The 20,314-nt window shown below is 42.8% G+C and overlaps 1 protein-coding gene across 1 annotated transcript in view; it reads left to right on the forward strand.

Annotated features, from left to right (window-relative positions):
• Positions 1-16,288: 16,288 nt before the first annotated feature.
• LOC131728710 (urotensin-2 receptor-like) overlaps positions 16,289-20,314 on the forward strand; it is a 10,948-nt gene continuing 6,922 nt past the window's right edge. Inside the window, exons 1-2 of the mRNA XM_059019695.1 lie at positions 16,289-16,621; positions 16,740-16,894. The gene's annotated coding sequence lies outside the window, so the exon portion shown is untranslated. The remainder of the gene's footprint in view (positions 16,622-16,739; positions 16,895-20,314) is intronic.

Genomic DNA, 20,314 nt, shown 5'->3' on the forward strand with positions numbered 1-20,314 from the left:
TTCAACCCACCCCTGGGGAGTGGAGCAGGGGCAACATGTAACCAGGCACCCTCCCCTCCCTCCCCAAAGTGTTGGATTCAACATTCAATTATTATTATTATTACTGTTATTATCATTTTGTGTGCAATTAGTTACCTTTTTAACCATTTTAGGATTAAAACCCTAATACTCAGACTTCACAGACACAACTCCTATTGGTCCAATAGCCCATTATATAACAATTACAGACCACTCTATATAAACAAGACTAGCAACTATAAGATGGTTGCTGGGTGATGCATCACAATGTATTTCCAATAAACGAACCCCCTCCTGAATGCGGTCCGTCACATTCAATGCATGTTGATCGATTTTTACATATTTTCGCTTTTTTCAATGAAAAAAAAAAAAAACACAAATGATTTACAGCAACGAGGCTGCTTCTGAAAGTCCTCTGGAGTTTCTCCTCGTCAGCAATGAAAAGCTTCAGCAGACCCTCGTGTGGTTCTTTTAATAAGCAGGCATTTAGGAAAAGCATTAGAAATAAAGACAGTGCATTCTGAAGAGCATTGCTGAGTTCACGTGGAAGATGAGAGGCGATTGATGAATATCGCACACGACTCCCAAGGAGGTTACTGCCTTCTAACCCAGTCCTGCCTCTTAATTCTTTCAGTGCGCTGTCTTTATCATTTTAAAACAAGTCTCTTTGAGTGGTCTGGCAATCGCAGAACCCAAACAGCGTTTTAGATAAAAAAAAATATTATTAATAAGAAAAATTAAACCAGATCGCTCAAGGTAAGTGAAGAGGTTTTTTTTTAAATAAAAAAAGGAATAATGTTCTGTATTTGTAACAATGTACAAAAAAAATCTGGAGGTTTAATTACATTTGTTTTTCTTGAATTGCTGCTGTTGTTTGTTAGAGATCTGGGGGCTGGTTTCACAAGGCACTGACAGCACTTGGCACAGACTGCTAGCAGGCAAGCTATCTTACTCGTTTTCTCCAAGAAACAGAATTTTAAGATAGAACGAGAAAGCTTAGTAGAAATTCTCTTGGCAAGTCTATATTATTAAAGGAGAACTGTGTCGTCATTTTCATTATTTTTCAATTTTTTTTGTAGTGGAAGTGAATTGCATTTAGCAGACTGCTACCTAGAACTTCTGTGTGAAACCAGCCCCTGCTTTGTGAAACTAGCCCCCCGATCACAATCCAAATAATTCTGACCAGTCCTGGCCCTACTGCTTAGCTGCCTGTGTTTCTCAACCCTTTAAGGTACAAGGGACACGCGTGCCCCACAAATTAAAACAACGCTGGCTTTCTTGTTTTTGCAATGAGGTGCTCGAAACATCTGGTCATCCAAGTTTTCAGTGTCCTCCTCGTGATGCTCGAGTCGCTCTATTTAAGAAGAAACCGTTTGAAAAAGCAGCGCTTGATTCCTTGTGTACCTTCAGGGGTTAAGTGTTGTTTTGTGAACAATAATATTTTTGTGTTTGTTTGTGTTTTCTGGCTTTTATTTATTTTTTTGTACACATTTTAGTTTTTAACTTTCGCTTTTAAAAGTTTAAAGCTTTTTTTAATGTTAAAATGGTGTAATGTGGGTTGAAAAGAGTGAGAAGTGAAAGCTTTTACCCTTCAAATGCTTGTCTGTTTTCCAGTGAAGTTGTTCAGTCTTGGTTGAATATCCAAAACAGAGCTCTGGTATAATCTAGCCGAGGGGCTGCACTTAAACTGCTTCATTATTTTATAAACTAGGGGAAAGAACTGGAATTGTAACATATCACTCAATATTTAATTTTAAAAAACACACCTGGATACTGAGATATTTCTAAAAGCCCTTTAAGTGAAAGGGGTCATCTCTATTCTCACCACCAGGTTCTAAAATGTAAAACATATCCTGTGAACTAGGTTGTAAAATGTAAAAACATGGATCTTTGCTTGAAAAACGGGACGGTACTGTTTCATTAAAGTGAAACAGAGATTGTCTGTGTGTTTATTATGTAAGCCGCGGTAATTGTAAATGCTGTGGTACCTCTTTAAGGGGGAAAAAAGTCGATGTATCTCAGCTACAAACTAATGGGTATTAACTGGAAAACCAGAATTGCACTAGCTGTTTGAGAAAAGGTCTGGCTGTATTTTCATCCCCAGTGTAAAAATGAATGTCTGACAATGAACTCGGGTCAAGTATTCTAGTGGGATTTTAACTGCGGAAGGGGAGAGTACCGGCCCTTTAGACAAAGGGGGGGTTTGTCTGTATTTTCATATCGAGGTTGATAAAATGCCTGTCGCTTCAGTGCTTGCTAGAATCGTGTTATCTGGGAAATGGGACGGTAGCCCTTTAAGAAAACGCTTGTCTGTTATTTTAACACCGTATTTATTGCTAAAAAAAAATGGCTTATGGGATGTAGACTGGAAATGTATTTAAATTTCTAACTCCCGGATGGGAATGTAATAATAATAATAATAATAATAATAATAATAATAATAATAATAATAATAATAATAATAATAATATGAGGTATTTAAGATGGATTTTAGATTTTTTTTAAACAATATACAAACACAGGAGGCCAGTACTACCATAGCTCTTGATAATAAGTTAAGTAAAAATGGTCTCTCTAAACGGTGAATAGTAGAACTGGAAGTCGAGGTGTTGTGTTTTATCATGAGTGTTTGTGGTTTATGTTAATCATATTTTATGACAAGTACAATAATTACGTTTGTTTATTGTTAGCGGCTGATGGGGTTGTGTGTGCGCGTTTGCGTGCGCGCGCGCGTGGGTGTATCTCGCTCGCTGATTTTGATGAGAAATTCTGTTAAACAAAAATAATAAATAATCTTTTTATTTCTCCTCCAAACCTGTAGTCTGTGTATTTTATTTATTTATCGGTTTATTTAAATCGAAGAATACGTCCCCAAGGTTTTAAAATGCCATTGTTTCTTTATGAAGTCCTTTGCGAAGAGGATACAGTGGAAGCGGTCGTGCGCGTGTCACGCTTCACATGTTTTTTGCATAGATCTTGAGACCCGCTTATCCTGAGTGTCATGAAACTTGGAAGTAACATCATTGAACTTGAATTGTTGTATGTCTCTCTTACATCTGTGCATATATCTGAAGAAGCGTTTATCCAGCTGGCAGGAAACTTGGTAGGAACATTATTAGCATTATTTTAGTTTTTATTTAAATGTCAGACCCCTTTATCCCAGGCGACTCACACAGGAGTCACAGGGCAGCACAGACAGGGTTACAATGCAAGCTTCATATTTAAACACAGTGCGGTTTACAGTCAGTGCAGATAATAATAACACAGCTAGAAAGCAGTATAAGATGCTTCTTCAGAATATCGGATCCTAGGGATATAGCGGGGTGTCTGCAAGGGATATGAGGGTTTAAGCAGAAGGGTTTAACGACGGCTTTTCTGAATCGCCGTGTCACTTCAGAGCAACAAGTCAAATCCTGGAGTGAGGAATGTGCTAACAAGCAGCTGGGCTGAGATTCAGAGATAGAAAGAAAGAGAGAGTCCGCGCACTCCTCCGTTTGAAGCTCGTTAAAGCGATCGTTCTTTAATTGCCCCGCTCTTTCTTTTCATTCTCCGTTCCTCGCTCTGTCTCTCATCTTTGTCTTTTTGTGAGCGTTTCAACGCCCCCCCCCCCCCTGCCCTTCGTTTAAACCTCATTAACTGCGATTAGCCTCTGCAGAGGCGACAGTCCTGCCTGACACAGGTATAGAAACACATGACGCGGGTGAAGGTCCGTGTTCTGCATTTTCTCCCGCAGCATTGCATCTTGTGTTTTGTTGCATTACTTGCACACACTGATGAAAGCAGTGGCCGAAACGTTTGCCTTGTAGTTTTACACAATCTACGATTATTTTTTTTTTAATGCTCCCGCTGTTTATTTGAGCATTTGCCAGCGTAACTACACTTAGACACCCTTCATCGCTGTTTTACAACATTACCGAGATAATCTGCAAATATTGAAATCTCAAGCTGCGGGAACACGAAGCCACGTTTTCAGGAGCAGCGGCTTGAAACCTGATCCCAGGAGATTTGAGTTCTGCAGCTAGAGGTAAGACCCACCATTAGACACGGGCTCTGTGTGTGTGTGTGTGTGTAAGACAGATAGACATTCAGACTCTGCATTACATTAATTATTAAGTTACATGAGCTATATACATTTGTGTGTATGTATCTTAGTCTCTCTGTGTGTGGATACAGCCAAACTATGTATTAACTAGATGTATTAAGTTAAATGAGATTTTAAACATTAGTATGTCTGTATCTTAGTCTCTGCGTGTCAAGACGGGTAAACAGTCAGACTATGTATTCAATTAATTAGATGTGTGGAGTTAAATATAAACATGTTTGTGTATCTGCGTATTTACATCAATGCTCACTCAAGTCCCACTAACAATTTAATTGGCTGGCTTTCTCAAATGTGCTCTTTATGAAGTGCATTAAAATCAGATTTGTAGGCTTGTCTCTCTCGAGCTCTGTCTGTTTATGTGTTTTTAACCGTACAGGATGTAAAGATCTGGCTTTTTTGCATCTCTCTCTCTCTCTCTCTCTCTCTCTCTCTCTCTCTCTAATGAACTAATTTTGCTTCATGAAGTCGAATGGAACCTGCTGAATAATGTTACATTAACATATTGAATTACACACCAGCGCTTTGTAGTTTTCCCCCATATACTTAAAACATTTCAAAATCTAACATGAAATACTACTGTACTATTAAGGCTTCCGGTACACTTTTGATGTTAAATAAAATATTTAAATTATGTTCATATAGTTTTTTTTCATTATGTCTCGATCCTAAAGGTGATGCTAAACCTTTGTCCATAGCTGTGTGATGATCTAACAAGTATCACAGGTGCTGTCCGAGCAGATTCGTTTTAATTAGACCGCAGTCTTCTACACCCTTGCAGGTCCTGCTGCCGCCCGCTGTCCCTGAGCGAACTCTGACCCCGCCGTCCCCACGGTGATGATGACGTCACAGCGAGGGGGGAGTGCCCGGGACCTCTTCACCTTCGTCACGGCCGCCTCGTCACACATCATGAGAGCACTGCAGAGACCGAGAAGAATCAGACCCACCAAGAGACGCGTGAACCACCGGAGATTCCTGCACAATCAAATCCACAGGCAAGCGAGAACCGTCCTCCTGCCGGAGAGCACCATGCTGGGTCTTGAGCACACGCAGCGGGGTGGTGCTGTGGGATGCACTGGTGGGACGGATTCTGTACCCCTGTCTGTGAGATGAGATGAGTTTGAAAGCTCTAGAACCACGCATGCAGACGAGCCCGCCTCTCTATTGCACAGTGGTTAAGGCACTCGCTTGAGCTTACAAAGATTTCCAATTCGATTTAAAGTCTGAACGTTTTAAAATGTGTTGAATCCCAATGTTTTAAACTCTTAAGAAGGTGAATGGAAGGCCTGAGAGACTCTTGCTTCTCCTGCTCGTGTGTATTGAAAAGGATTGTGACCGTGACAGTGGCAATGTCATTTTAAATGTTTTGCAGGAAGTATGCTGAAATTGAAGCAGCCAATCGGCAGCTGGCTTCCTCCATCCTGTCACAAGCTGGGGTGGGGCTTCCTGTAGGCCACACCCACTCCCCTCCTCCTGCAGATCTCGGTCAGTCAGAGAGGTTGAACCAGCGAGGTATGGAATGCAAGGAAAGCACTTTAATATTGACTGGCACCAATGCTCAGCGTTTCTTGTGTATTTCCACTCATGCTACTAATTGAAATATGAAATTATAAAAGTCTCCCCATTGTAAAAGCACAGCACAGTGTGATGAAGCACAGTGAAAGCATGGTAAAGCACAGGGAAGCAGACAGGTATGGTGAAGCATAGGGAAGCATTGTAAAGCACAGAGAGGTCTGGTAAAGCATAGGGAAGCATTGTAAAGCACAGAGAGGTCTGGTAAAGCATAGGGAAGCATTGTAAAGCACAGAGAGGTCTGGTAAAGCATAGGGAAGCATTGTAAAGCACAGAGAGGTCTGGTAAAGCATAGGGAAGCATTGTAAAGCACAGAGAGGTATGGTGAAGCATAGGGAAGCATTATAAAGCACAAAGAGGTATGGTGAAGCATATTAAAAAACAAACCATGGTAAACATGCACAGTATAGTAAGCATGGGTGCTACTCAATTATTGGCATTCTATTGTATTAACAGTGAAATAGCTGGTAAATTCAAAGGTATAAAACTGCACTAATTAACAGGGATTTTAATCTCTTTCAGGAGGAAGTAGAGTACAGAACCTGCCAGTTAACAGCGACCTGGCAGACACCCCAAAAGGAATCACTGGTGTCAACTCAGGGCTCAGGGGGAGCCCCAAAACAGATTTAGAGAGTGTGGAGGACAGCCCAAGAAGAGACCACTGGAAAGACAGAGGTGTACCAGACTCTGAACATACAGAGGAACGAAGTGTGGGTTTAACCTGTGGGTTCAACAGCGGCAGCTCCACAAACACACGTTTCAGGGATTCAAAAGGCACCCCAAAGCCAACTTCTAGGGGTACATTTAATATCGGCAGCGTGAGGAACAGGTGTATCGCAAAACACAGAGCTGGAGGATCCGTGGACAAAGCCAGATGCATATCGAAAAGTTTGTTGAAAAAAGAGAAAGGTTTGACTGATAAAATGATGGGTGTGACTTTGGAAGGACAAGAACATTTGGAGATTTACCCCAAATGGGTTTGCCTTGAGAACTCAGGCTTGGCACGTCCTGAAAACCAGAAGAATGTGGCGAATGCGTCCGACTACACCACCCAAGAATGGACAGCTGCTGAACAACCCCCCGATCAGAACTTAGAAGAGGGGTCCCCGATGAAATTAAGCAGGGTGGCCCCAAGTTTTGGGACCGCGAAGTTGGGACCCGTTTCAGAATGGGGCAGCTGTGGTTTGGGGTTCTATGTGATGGGAGATGGCACTGAATGTGACACAGACCCCAGACAAAGGGGAGAGGGGGCATTTGAATCTCAACGGGGTTTTATGGGGTTTCAGTCGGGTAACTTGGAATTCAACATGGGAGCGTGGGACCAAAACGACGGTGACTGGGAGACTCTGTGCGGTGTCGATGGTGGGCAAAGTGTATCTCCCAGTTTTAGCAAAGAAAACTGGAGTGCTGGGGTTCCCCAAAACCAGTTACTGACCTCCACAAAGGGGTCAGAAGGACGTCTAGACTATACGATTGAAAGCCCCAATGATTTAGAACATGAACTCTTGCCCGTATGCCCCTCCTCCTTTCTGGGTGTGGCCGAATCATTCCCCGCCCCTCAGTCTCAAACTCCCTGTCCCTTTGATCAAATTCCTCTTGCTGAGGAGGAGGGTCTGTTTGATGACATCACAGCCCCAGCGGGTGCCTATTGGCTTTCAGGAATCTCCATTGTATCCCATGATTTCTTGCAGGGCCCAGAGAAGGTAACAGACTTTCTTTTCCCGCAGAATCAGTTGATCTCTGCGCCGCACAACGTTTTCACAAATCAGAAATGCCGGAGTCCAGAGCAAATGGCCCTGAACCCTCCTTGTGATTCCTCGGAAGGCAGGATCTCCCAGGGTGCTTTGCGGCAGATCATGCCTAATGCAGCGATTTGGAGTTCTGAGCAACAATGGCCTTCCCATGCTGTACTGCAACCTTGTCCACAAAACGTGACCACTGGGATTACCCAGAATTCTCTAGAGAAAAACTATGGTGAACTCTTGCGCCACATATCCCAGAATGCACCTGGTGGGTGGCGTCACAACAAAATAGATGTGTTCTCTACTCATGATTTCCTGGGAACAGAAATCCCCCTTCAGCCATTGCATAAGCAGCACAGGGCCGGCCACTCCCATAATGCCCCTGTCTCCTGGACAGATGCCATTTCTCACAATGCACTTTTCAATAATAATAATAATAATAATAATAATAATAATGATTGTGATCAGGTGACCCTGGAAGTCAACTATGATGGTGATGGTTGGTTTGACTTCAATTAATTCCGGGACCTCAGTTATCCCAGATAATCAATCAACCAATCAATCAATGTCTGTCTATCTCTCTCTATCTATCTGTTTAGCTGTCTCTCTATCTATATGCCACCCTGAGTTTTTTTTCCTTCTTTTTCTTATAAATTTAGTCGTTGCCAATGATTTTTACCCCAGTTTTCTCCCCAGTTTGGAATTGCCAATCGTGTTATTATTAATTCCGGTTCACCGCTGCAACCCCCCCTCCGACTCGGGAAACGGAGGCTGGAGCATGCGTCCTCCAAAACGTGCTCCTGCCAAGCCATCATTTTTCGCACTGCAGATCCACAGCGATGCCACCAGACCCATAGTGCCGGAGGACAACATGAGATCTGAATGGCTCCACTGCAGACCCGCAGGCGCCCTGTCAACCACAGGGGTCGCTGTTGCACGGTGAACCGTGGATTGCCCTCCCTACCCGCGGCGGCGCTCGGCCAATTGTGGGCCGTCCCCTAGGAACCCCCAGTCACGGTCGGCAATGACATAGCCTGGATTTCGAACCTGCGGTCTCCAGGCTGTAGGGCGCATCCTGCACTCCACGCGGAATGTCTTTACTGGATGCACCACTCAGGAGCCCCACTCTGTGTTTTCCTGTCTGTCTGTCGATCCCAGCCCCCAAAATGCATTTAAAAAAAAAAAAAAAATTCAGTGGTAAGTCATTTGTGAATTTGTCATTCAATTATTTTACTAGTAATTCCATAATTTAGTGGAGATGTGTGTATATATATATATATATATATATATATATATATATATATATATATATATATATATATATATATATATATATAATCCAATGTATAAATTCAATTATCTGGTAATGTCTAATTTATTTATTTATTTATGTATGTATGTATTTATTAATTTATTTGTTTATATATTACTTAGCGCTTGCAAATATGAACTGCATAAAAACAACCATTTTAAAATTCAGTTTACAGTTTAATAAAAATGCACGTCAAATCGAGTCTGGCTTTTGTTGGAGAGGCTCATGTTTTGCCGAGGTGGGCTGTGGTATGTGGGGTGACGTCTCCACCTTGTGGGGAACATGAAGAGGTTGGACAGACTATTAGAAAGCCTTGCCATGCTTTATATAAATGATATAAATGACCAAATCTCGAGGTGTTCTAGCACATCTGCACACTGCTGTGCAGGACTCCGTAGTTGCACAGATTGACAGACAGTCAATCTGTGCATACCACTGAACTACTCCCCTCGACCCAGCCCGGCTTCTCCCCTCGACCTCAGCTCTGTTTACACACTGCAGAAGACGTCTGTCTCATCCTTCTCATCTCTCTCTCTTCCTCTTTCTCACTGTGTTTTAACAAATAGATGTACTGTGTGAGGGGACAAGCAAGAACTACAGCCAGGGCTAAACGTTTTGCGTCACCCTATAGTATGAACTCATTTTGCTTCATAAAGTCAAATGGAACCTGCTGAATAATGTTACGTTGACATATTGAATTACACACCAGCGCTTTGTGGTTTCCCAAATACTTAACCAAAAACTGACAACAATTGAAAAATGCGACATTTCTAAATCTAACATGAAATACTACTGTGCTACTATTATGGCTTCCGGTATACTTTTGCGATATCGTTTTGTAGTTTCTTTGATTACATGATGTTAAATAAAAGATCAAAATTATGACCATATAGTTTTTTTTAATGATGTCTCAATCCGATAATTCTAGGTAATGCAAGTCTTTTGACTGTAGCTGTACACAGACACACACACACACACACACACACACACACACACACATCCAGACAGATTTACAGTTCCGGAGCTGCTCAGTACTTTGTTAGTACAGGGCTGTCTGTGTTCGCTTGTGTAACCTCTGGCCTCTTGTGGTTTGCAGAGCCAGGGCCTCGACTGCTTGTGGCGGCTGACAGGGAGGTGTGAGGACTGGGCACGAGGTGAGAGACAGGCTGGGGGTCACAGCGCTGGCAGAGAAGCGGCTCTGTTTTTAAGATACCTGAAAATGTCATCTAACTGAAATGGCAGAGCAACAAAAAGACGTACTGCAGTATCCACACAGGTCAGTTATTTCCAAAGCTTAGAACTAGTCCAGGACACACAGATTCAGTGTTGCTGTGCAGCCAGAACTCGCATCTCGCATTATAATAATAGTCAAGCTGAGTCACCCGATTCAGTCAGTTAGCCCTCAGATGCAATGAAAAGAGAACAAGGAACTTCTTTTAGTGCCAGCTACTTCTTTAAGAAGGTTACAAATTCAACGCTGGCGAAGACGACAGTGACAGACAGGGCATCGACTATGACTGGGACTCTTAAGTGGGCAGCGATCATGTCCTCTGTGTCTCTCTGTTGACTGTGCCGACTCCACCTTGTCTATCTCAGAGAGAGGGAGCATGTGAGAGCGTGATAGAGGGAGAGAGAGAGAGTGTGTGCAAGAGAGTGATAGAGGGAGAGAGGGAGAGAGCGTGCGAGAGAGTTATAGGAGAGAGAGCGAGAGCGTGCAAGAGAGTGATAGAGGGAGAGGGAGAGAGTTTGCGAGAGAGTGATAGAGGGAGAGAGAGAGTGTGCGAGAGAGTTATAGGAGAGAGAGCGAGAGCATGCGAGAGAGTGATAGAGGGAGAGAGAGAGTGTGCAAGAGTGATAGAGGGAGAGAGTGTGCGTGAGAGTGATAGAGGGAGGGAGAGTGCATGCGAGAGGGTGATAGAGGGAGGGAGAGTGCATGCGAGAGAGTGATAGAGGGAGAGAGAGTGAGAGTGTGTGCGAGAGATTGATAGAGGGAGAGAGAGAGCGTGCGAGAGAGTGATAGAGGGAGCAAGTCTCTCTCTTTGATTTCTGAGCTCCCTGTGTTTACCTCGGAGTCAGCCGGGCCTGGTCTGACTCGCAGCAGCAGGGGGCTTTCCTGGAAGCTCTCCCCACCTGTTCCAGCCACAAACCAAGTTGAAACAGGGGAAGGGAGGGGGGGAGAATTCTTGACGTGGCACGGTCAGTAAAAGAGAGAGAAAGAGACAAACAAAGTCGATTTTGTGAATTTGATATAATATTTTCCAAATATGATTGCGGTCCTGCATGTAGCGTTGGCTGAATAAGTGCTTGCAAAGCGTTCCATTGGCTTTGCAGATGAAACAGAATGTATGAAGTCCGCTAAGTGAACACAGACGGGCTGTTCTGCAATGAATTACAAGCCAGTCTGTCTCAGCATGCAGCTGGCTTACTTTACAAACCCTCTCTCTTTCTCCCCTCTCTCTCTCTTTGCTCTCTTTCACTCCTTTCCCTCTTCTCCTTCTCTCCCCATTCCCTATCCCCTCCCCCCCTCTTCCATCTCCCTCCCTCCCCTCTTTTTTCTGGACTGTTCAACCCTTCTCCCTCCCTCTCTCCCCTCTCTCTTTCAGGACGCTGTCTCTCTCAGTGTGAAGTCGGCACAGTTTACACAACCTCCCTGTTCTCAAACCACAAACTCTGCGCCTGCCTGAAAAATAATATCTGTCCTGCGTCAGAGAGCTGAGCCCTCGCACGCCAAGCACTCTCCCCTAACACCTCTCCCCTTCACTCCAGAAAAAAAAGCACGCGTACCAGCCAGCTCCTTGTCAACCAACCAACCAGTCAATCAATCAATCACTCAACCAGTCAGTCAGTGAATCAGCCAATCCATCAATCTACAGCAGGGCTGCCTAGTCAATCATGAACTTGGATGACCATTCCATTCCATTCCACTCCAGGTTTGTTTAACAGGTAAAATGACATCATGATCTACCTCAGGGTCTGGATAGATGGAGGCTTATTTAATCGGTTCAGTTAAACGATTTAGAACCGGGTTTCGGAACAAAGACCAGGATTGGAAGGGCCAGCTTCGGGCAGCCCTGCGCTACAGTATCTATCTGTCTGGCTGCGTCTGTGCGGGGAAGTTCGGCTGGGCAAATATTTCCACACCTGGTTCCCAGTCTGACTCACACTAACACTGGCTGAGAAGAAAATATATCCAGTGAAACAGCATAGGCTTTTCCAACCCCGATCTGAGCTTGAAGGAGACAGTGAAGCCTGCTTCTGATTTATCCACAGGGCTTGCACTCTGAGTGCAGCTTTCTTATGAAGCTGCTTGTGTTTTGAGGACAAACCCTTCGGCCGTAGCTGTAGACGGGCACTTCCACGTTCCTAACATCTGATTTCTTACTTATTTAATTCAACATTCTCTATTGCTGTAGCTGCTTAAAGATCATTAGTTGCTATGCAATGCCTTTCTGTAATATTTAACATGTTACAAAAAGAGACGACTCTTCCATATGTGAACAGACAGCTATAAGAAGTGTCCAGAAGCAGACAGACACGCAGACAGTCACGAGGACAGACAGACTGATGGAGACGTGATTAATGTCCCACAGGTTTGGCTTTGTCCCTCAGCTGGGTCTGGTTATTGTTTAAAAATAAACTCCAGGGTTCTGATGTGCTGCTCTGCTGTGCTGTGAGAGAGGTCTGGGAGCCCCGCTGAGCACTTTGAAGAGAGAAACTCGAGCCCTCGCACTCTGTCAGGAGAGGGGAGGACAAGAGCAGAGAGATGGAGGGGGGAGAAGAGGAACAAGGGGAGAGGTTGGGAGGAAAATGGGGGAAGGAGAGTGGAGAGGACAAGAGCAGAGAGAGAGGGTGGAGGGGAAGGAGGAAAAGGGGGTTAAGGAAGAGGGCAGACAGCGAGGGAGGAGCTGGAGTTTTCTTGCTCGGATGTTGCTTCTCTTTCTTTCACTCTGTTTTTCAGATCATTATTTTTGGATAAGGGGAGGTAGCAGTGTACGTACTGTCTGTGTGTGCGTCTCTCTCTCCCCTCCCCCTTCCACCTTCTTCCCCTTCTCTATCCCTCCCCCTCTCCCTCTCTCCATCCCTCCGCCTCGCTCCCTCGCCCGCCTCTTCTCTTCTACGGGTTGGAAATGACTAGACAGCAATCATCTGCTTTTGTAATTTGTGAAACAGAAATGCTTCATAATGCTCCCCGCTTCTACAGGGCGGTTCATAATTTGCGTACAATTGGCAGAGATGCCTTTACTAGTCTTCGAGTTATCTTTCTGAGACTGCTGTAAACGCTTACATATTTCAGAATTACAATATTGAAGTTTTTTTACAGCAGCGATTGTATGAGTGTGCATTTCAGTATGACAGACAGGTTCAGACTTTACAGCTCTGGCCAAAAGCATTGCATCTCCCTATAGAATGAACTCATTTTCCTTCATAGAGTCGAATTAAACCCTTTGAATAATTAATTACACACTGCTTTGTAGTTTTCCATATGCTCAATACAAAACCGACAAAAAAAAATTGAAAAATATGACATTTTCGAAATCTAACTTGAAATACTACTGTACTACTGTTATGGTTTCCGGTAGACTTTTATGAGTTATCATTTTGGAGTTTCTTTGATTACATGATGTTAAATAAAATATCTAAATTCTGTTCATATACTTTTTGTTTTATCATGTCTCAATCCTAAAATTCTAGGTGATGCAAAACTTTTGGCCAGAGTTGTAGGTCAGTTTGAACTTCAGGAGTCTGGATCAGTGAGTCTACTGTGTGTGTGTGTGTCATATATATATATATATATATATATATATATATATATATATATATTAAAAAGCTTTGGATAACAACCACAGGGGTCCTTTCTCCAGGGTAAGTGTGTTTTTCATATTTGAAACATCGTAAAAGAACAACTTGTTCTGGGTATTAAATGACAGAGTTTTCTTAAGTAATGTGATTTGAGTAGTCATCACACCCTGGAGTGTTTAAAATACTGAATCCTGAAGCAACCTGTGGCCTCAATACAGCTCTCTTGTCTTAGTTACTGAGTGATACTTTTTAGTCTGGTTTAAAAAAAAGGGCTACGGCTAATCTGATTACAGTAATCTGATTACACTTTTCAGTAATCTGTAACTTTTTTGCTAGTGTTTATAACCTCTTATAACAGACATAGTCTGTCTGCCTGTCTTTTCAGGTCTGGTTGTCTTTCTATGTCTCTCTCTCTGTCTGTCTGCCTGTCCGTCTCTCTCTCTGTCTCTCTCCCTCTCTCTGTCTCTCTGCCTCTCTCTGCCTCTCTCTCTCTCTCTGCCTCTCTCTCTCTGTCTGCCTGTCTCTCTCTCTCTGTCTGTCTGTGTTTATATGTCTGTCTCATCAATCATCTTTCATTTTGTTTGTTGCTATTGTTTATAACCACTTCCAGTACATCCACTCATAACGTAACCCTAAATTAAAGAGTTCCCCTCTTTTAAACAGGGAGCGGGTCTGTGATCATGTCACAAGTGCTGATAAGAGGTAAGGGAATGGATTGCTGTATTTCAGTGTGTCAGTTACTGTGTGTTTGTCAGCATTAACGTTTTGGATACAGTTGTGCTCTGTCTGTGTGAGTCAGTCTGTGAGTGTGTGTGTCTCTGTGTGTGTGTGCATGTGCATGAGTCAGTCTGTGTGTGTGTCTCTGTGTGTGTGTCTCTCTGTGTGCGTGCATGAGTCAATTTGTGTGTGTGTCTCTGTGTGTGTGCATGAGTCAGTCTGTGAGTGTGTGTGTCTCTGTGTGTGTGTGTGCATGAGTCAGTCTGTGTGTGTGTCTCTGTGTGTGTGCATGAGTCAGTCTGTGTGTGCGTCTCTGTGTGTGCGTGTGTGAGTCAGTGTGTGTTCCAGCCTAGTCCAGCTGTCTGTGAGACTGTGTGATTCTGCTCTTATAAGGACAGAGAAAGACTGAACAAGTGTGGACCCCAGCTGAGACAAGAATCTGAAATACTGACCAGAGGGGGAGAGAGAGAGAGAGAGGAGTGAGGGAGGGAGGAGAGACAAAAATAAAATGACATTTAGAAATCAAATATGAAGTACTGTACTACTATTATGGCTTCCAATAGACTTTTGCAATATAGTATTGTAGTTTATTTGATTACATGATGTTAAATAAAATATATCAATTACTGATATATTTACATTATAGATTTATAAAATTCTAGGTGATGCACAATGTTTGGCTACAGTTGTAGGTCTCCCCGTGGTCTCCTGGAACCAGGGTTCAAGCCACTGGTCCTGAAAAAGTGTCTCCGTGACCCTAGTGCTTTAGAGAAGAGAGTAGATGCAATGCTGTACTTTGTAATGAAGAATGAGAGAGGAAGAGGGAGGGAGGGACATACCGGTCCCAGCAGGGTGTGAGGAATTTGAACACATACCTGGCATGAATACGCTAAGAGAGAGAAGGAGAGGGAAAGGGAGGAAGGGAGGAAGGGACGGAAGACGGAGAGGGACAGGGGTAGGGATGGGAGAGGGAGAGGGAGAGGGAGAGGGAGAGGGAGGGAGGGTGGATGGGAGAGGGAGGGAGGAAGGAAGGGGTGGGAAAGGGAGAGGGATAGGGGTATGGACGGGAGAGGGAGAGGGAGGGGGAGGGGGAGGGGGGGAGGGATGGGAGAGGGACAGGGGTAGGGAGGAAGGGACAGGAGAATGAGAGTGGTAGGGAGGGAGGGTGAAATGGAGGGACTGGAGAGGGAGGGAGGGATCGGAGAGGGAGAGGGACAGGGGTAGGGAGGGAGGAAGGGATCGGAGAGGGAGAGGGACAGGGGTAGGGAGGGAGGAAGGGATCGGAGAGGGAGAGGGAGGGAGGAAGGGATCGGAGGGACAGGGGTAGGGGGGTAGGGGGGTAGGGAGGGAGGGACAGTAGTTGAGAGGAGAGACAGGTGCTTAAATGATGGCTAGTAAAACAATTGATTATTTAGAGATAAAAAAAGAACTAGAGAGGGAAGGGGTGGAGAGAGAGACCCGGTAATTGAAAATTGACAGACAGCTAAAGGGAATTAGAGAGAGGGAGAAGATAGATCGAAAACTGACGTAGAAAGGAGGTCGGAAATCACATAAATACACGATTTTATTGGCCGGTTTGACAGACGTGATTAGCGCTACCTTCTCTTGTCCAAGATTAGTGCCAATCGGGGGGGGGGGGGGGGGGGGGGGGGGGGGGGTCAGTGGAACCAGCAGATATAGATACATTTATGCATCATACAATAGATACATAGATAGGAAGCTCCACGTGGTAGAATAACACACGCAGTGACTGGAAGGAATGCAATGGAACGGATGTAACAGATAGCAGCGTTACTATTGACGTTGTAGCCAGTCCGATCAGTTCAGAGGAGAGAAAAGGGAGTGGGGGAGACAGGTGAAAGAGACAGAGAGGGGGTGAGGAGGGAGGGGTGGCTTCAGAAAGAAAGGGAGAGGAAAGAGGAGAGCTGACAAGGCGGGTTAAGATAGAAAGAGAAGGAAAGAGGGAGAGAGAGGGAGGGAGGTAGAAAAGGGGTGGGAGACCGAAGGCCAGGAGAGGGAGGGGTGAGAGAGAGAGACGTTGAGAAGGAGAGTGGAGAGAGAGAGACAGAGAGTGTCTGGTGTACACTGGAGATTTGATAAAAGTACAGCCGCCTTGCAGGCTACGGTAAGGACAAGTTCCCGTGTCGCTCGTCTTCTGGGAACGCGTTATAATATTTCTTTCCTCGGTTTTGCCACGGTGTGGTTTGTATTTAAGATTGAGACTCTAGACGAGAAGCAGACGAGACTCAAAGGTGCGCTTTGGGCAAAAGAAGAAAAAAATTAGATTTTAACTTCAGTAGGAAAAAAAAAGAATTCCAAACGGCTTTGGAGATGAAGAGTTTGGAGATTTAACAACAAAAGGTAATACTTCCAAAGGAATATATATATATATATATATAAAATATTTCAATATGTTTGTAATGGAGTCATTTTTTAACAATGTATGTATCTGTCTCATATATATTTGTTTGAATTCAAGCGCATTTTAAAGATCGCTGGGGACGATTCTGAAGTTTGACAGACGATGCTATTCGATGGTACATCACTGGACTGGGTGCATTGTAACGGATGAAGAATGGTCTTTTATCGGAAATAAATGGAAGTGAATATTGACAAATCTCCCAGATGTTTTAGGTAAGCCCGTTCCTTTAGAACGCCCCTTGTTTATATAGTAATTGACGCTTAAAGGCCGGCATATTTCGATACTTTTACCAGCAGACAGTATCGCTAGAAGAAGTATCCTTCAGAATATATCGGGCTTATAGTGTAAAATGTAATTATATTGTGTGCAGTTATTAACAGGCTTCTGGTATTAAAGGGAAACACGATGCGTTAAATGTCTTATTATGGTGTCGCATTTAACACACATTTGAAAACAAACGACGTTGTCTTAACTGACAAATTAATTGTGTTCAGGTTGTAATATTTATGAATGTATCGTTAGTATATGAAATATAGAATGGGTTGCTCATGTTAGGGACACGTTGTCACCTTTGTTTTTTGGTAAGGATGTTGCTTTATAGAATATAGGACGGTTTACATTGTGTTTGTTTGTTTTACTAATATAAATATATTTCTACGATTTGTTACTTTTTGTAACTATAATAATTCGTTGACAAAACGCCTATGAAAGCGCGTTCCTGTGTTTATACACACCGTTGATTTCTCTGGCTACACAGATGTAGGATAAGTTTCAAATATAAAACAAAAAATGTTAAAAAATAGCTTTGCACAGTTAGATGCAGCAGTGTGGAGTAGTGGTTAGGGCTCTGGACTCTTGACCGGAGGGTCGTGGGTTCAATCCCAGGTGGGGGACACTGCTGCTGTACCCTTGAGCAAGGTACTTTACCTAGATTGCTCCAGTAAAAACCCAACTGTATAAATGGGTAATTGTATGTAAAAATAATGTGATATCTGTATAATGTGAAATAATGTATAATGTATAATGTGATATCTTGTAACAATTGTAAGTCGCCCTGGATAAGGGCGTCTGCTAAGAAATAAATAAATAAATAATAATAATAATAATAATAATAATGCGTCATCTTCAGAGCTGCATCGTAAAGTTATTAATTTAATTACAGAGAGAGTAGTTTATATATAGTAGTAATTTATAATATATATATATATATATATATATATATATATATATATATATATATATATATATATATATATATATATTACTGTTTATTTACATAACCGATAAAATACATAACAGCAATATTTAATAATTACACTCCTTTTCCGGTCCTTTTTTTTTAACACAAACTCATACAGTAGTCTCGCTAAGACGTTTCGAATAATGATTCACACAAATACACATTGGTTCAGTTTTCTTCTACTGGAATTATATTGCCCTTTTAAAAAAAGCCTTGTACTGTAAACATAACTGTAAAACCAAAGCGCGTTAAACCGCGCAGCTGGTCCGTGAAGCAGTAAACACGAATCGTGTTATCCGAATTTATATTCTGTTTTTCTTGCAGAACAACGCCGCATTTATTCAGAAGTGTTTTCCTTGAACACGAGTTATAAACCTCACCCAAAAACTCTGTAATACCTAATCAAATACACGATGACTGTGTTTTATTTTATCACGCCGTAACTTTCTGCACAGTGCAGAAATGCGTTAGGGAATAACGCGAAACTCAGACGGCGCTGCGGTGTTAGTCCTGTGGATCTCTAAAGGGACCCACGTGAATGGACGGCGTTAGATGGAAAGCGTTGCCAGACTTTTCAATATTCAATATTTCTGCTCGGATGGATCTTGTTTGCTTGCATGGAGTTGAATAAAATACAAATGCGGGGAATTTTTCAACAGCTTTGTCGAGGTGGAGAGTTTTCTTTTAACATTAAAAAATAGTATAGTTTTATATTTTTTAACAGTAAAGCGAATTTCTTTTTTATTCGTGGGATTTTATGAAATATAAATTCTAAATCATCCTAGAACCGGTATGATTTTAAATAAATGAGGTCCTGGATGAATAACAATTCACTTCACACTTTGAATCCCAAATTACGATTTTTTCTTTTTTTTAGGTCAACAAAATGCATGCTGTAAGTGCGCGTCATTTCGGGGGCTGAATTATCAGTCAGTCGTGACATTTAAACTGTAACAAAATGCTGTATTTCTATTATACATTTATCTTAATATCATGTGGGTTTTTTAAAGTTTTTTATACGTTACAATGTTAGTGTAAAATACGTTTAAAAATTATGTAGGTCTAATTTAACACGGAAATATACATTCAAAATTATCTACACATTTTATGACGTCAATATTAAGGTAAATCTTAACAATACGGTATTTTTTTTTTACAGTGTAATGAAACGTTAATACGCTTCTTACTGGAGGAGAAGGGATTTGCGTGAACGTTTCCTTGACTGAATACTTTGCCTCTGAGTTCATGGTTTCCGGCTGGGTTCACGCAGCTGGATATCAGCATGCTAATCTGGTGTTCTTTTAGGTAAAACTGCGAGTATAGGGTTTGTGAAACTGTAGCCGCTAGTGTCAGTACCCGATCTGATTAGAATCAGTCGATTGAATGCGACGTTATCAAGGAAAATCATCCCATAGGAATGGACCAGTAGGTACCTGCTCGCCTCCCAACAGGTGGAGTCGGTCCGGATCAAGCGCTTTAATGGACGCTGGGTATAGTAGCCGCTAGAGGGCGCTAACAATGTAATAATAGTAACCGTTTAATAGTAACGCAGTTAGTTTTAGGTGTAGAGATTAGGTTTAAGGGTAGAGATTACGTCGGTGGTAGACATTGGGTGTATGGGTACAGGGTAGATTTAGGGGTTAGGAGGCTAGCAGGTACCTACTGGCCCATTTCTATGGGATGATTTTGCTTGATAACGTCCCATTGAATCGATTGATTCTGATCAGACAGACTGGTAAGGAGGTCCACTTCTGATCTCTCTCTATCTCTGTGTGTGTGTGTGTGTGTGTGTGTGTGTGTGTGTGTGTGTGTGTGTGTGTGTGTGTTATCGTTATGGATACATGTTGTAGTGCATTAGACCACAATTAAAAAAACAATGCATTGATTAACTGGAATGTGTTGTAAAGTAATGACCGGACACCGATACTCGGTATTGGAATTAAAATAAGCAGCGTCATCGTTCTATTGTAAGCAGGGTCGTTTTGTGGTTCATTATTCAGTGCGGTGTCAACGCTCGCAGATTAACGAAACGAGATTTCGTGGTTTTAATTAAGATCCTCCGTCCAGCTCGATTTACAGCATAGAACCTTTTAACAAAATCAAATCAAGTCGGCAGGTCTTTAAAAAAAAAACACACACACACATCAATCCAAACGGGACAGGCTCGCTCCTGCATTTCACTAGAAGCGATTATCACGAGGAAATCATCTTCTGCCCGGCCGTAAGAGAAAGAGAAAGGGGGTCGAGTGGATCGATTCACAGATAATATACCACGCAGCCGTGTGCAGTTACTACAACACCAGCCCCCTCGTGGCTTCTGTAGTTTTGATTCGTGGTGCGTGTGAAATCAAAACACTGGAACTGGGAATCTTGAAGAAACTCGTCAAAATAT

This window comes from Acipenser ruthenus, unplaced genomic scaffold, assembly GCF_902713425.1.
Source record: "Acipenser ruthenus unplaced genomic scaffold, fAciRut3.2 maternal haplotype, whole genome shotgun sequence".
NCBI lineage: Eukaryota > Metazoa > Chordata > Actinopteri > Acipenseriformes > Acipenseridae > Acipenser > Acipenser ruthenus.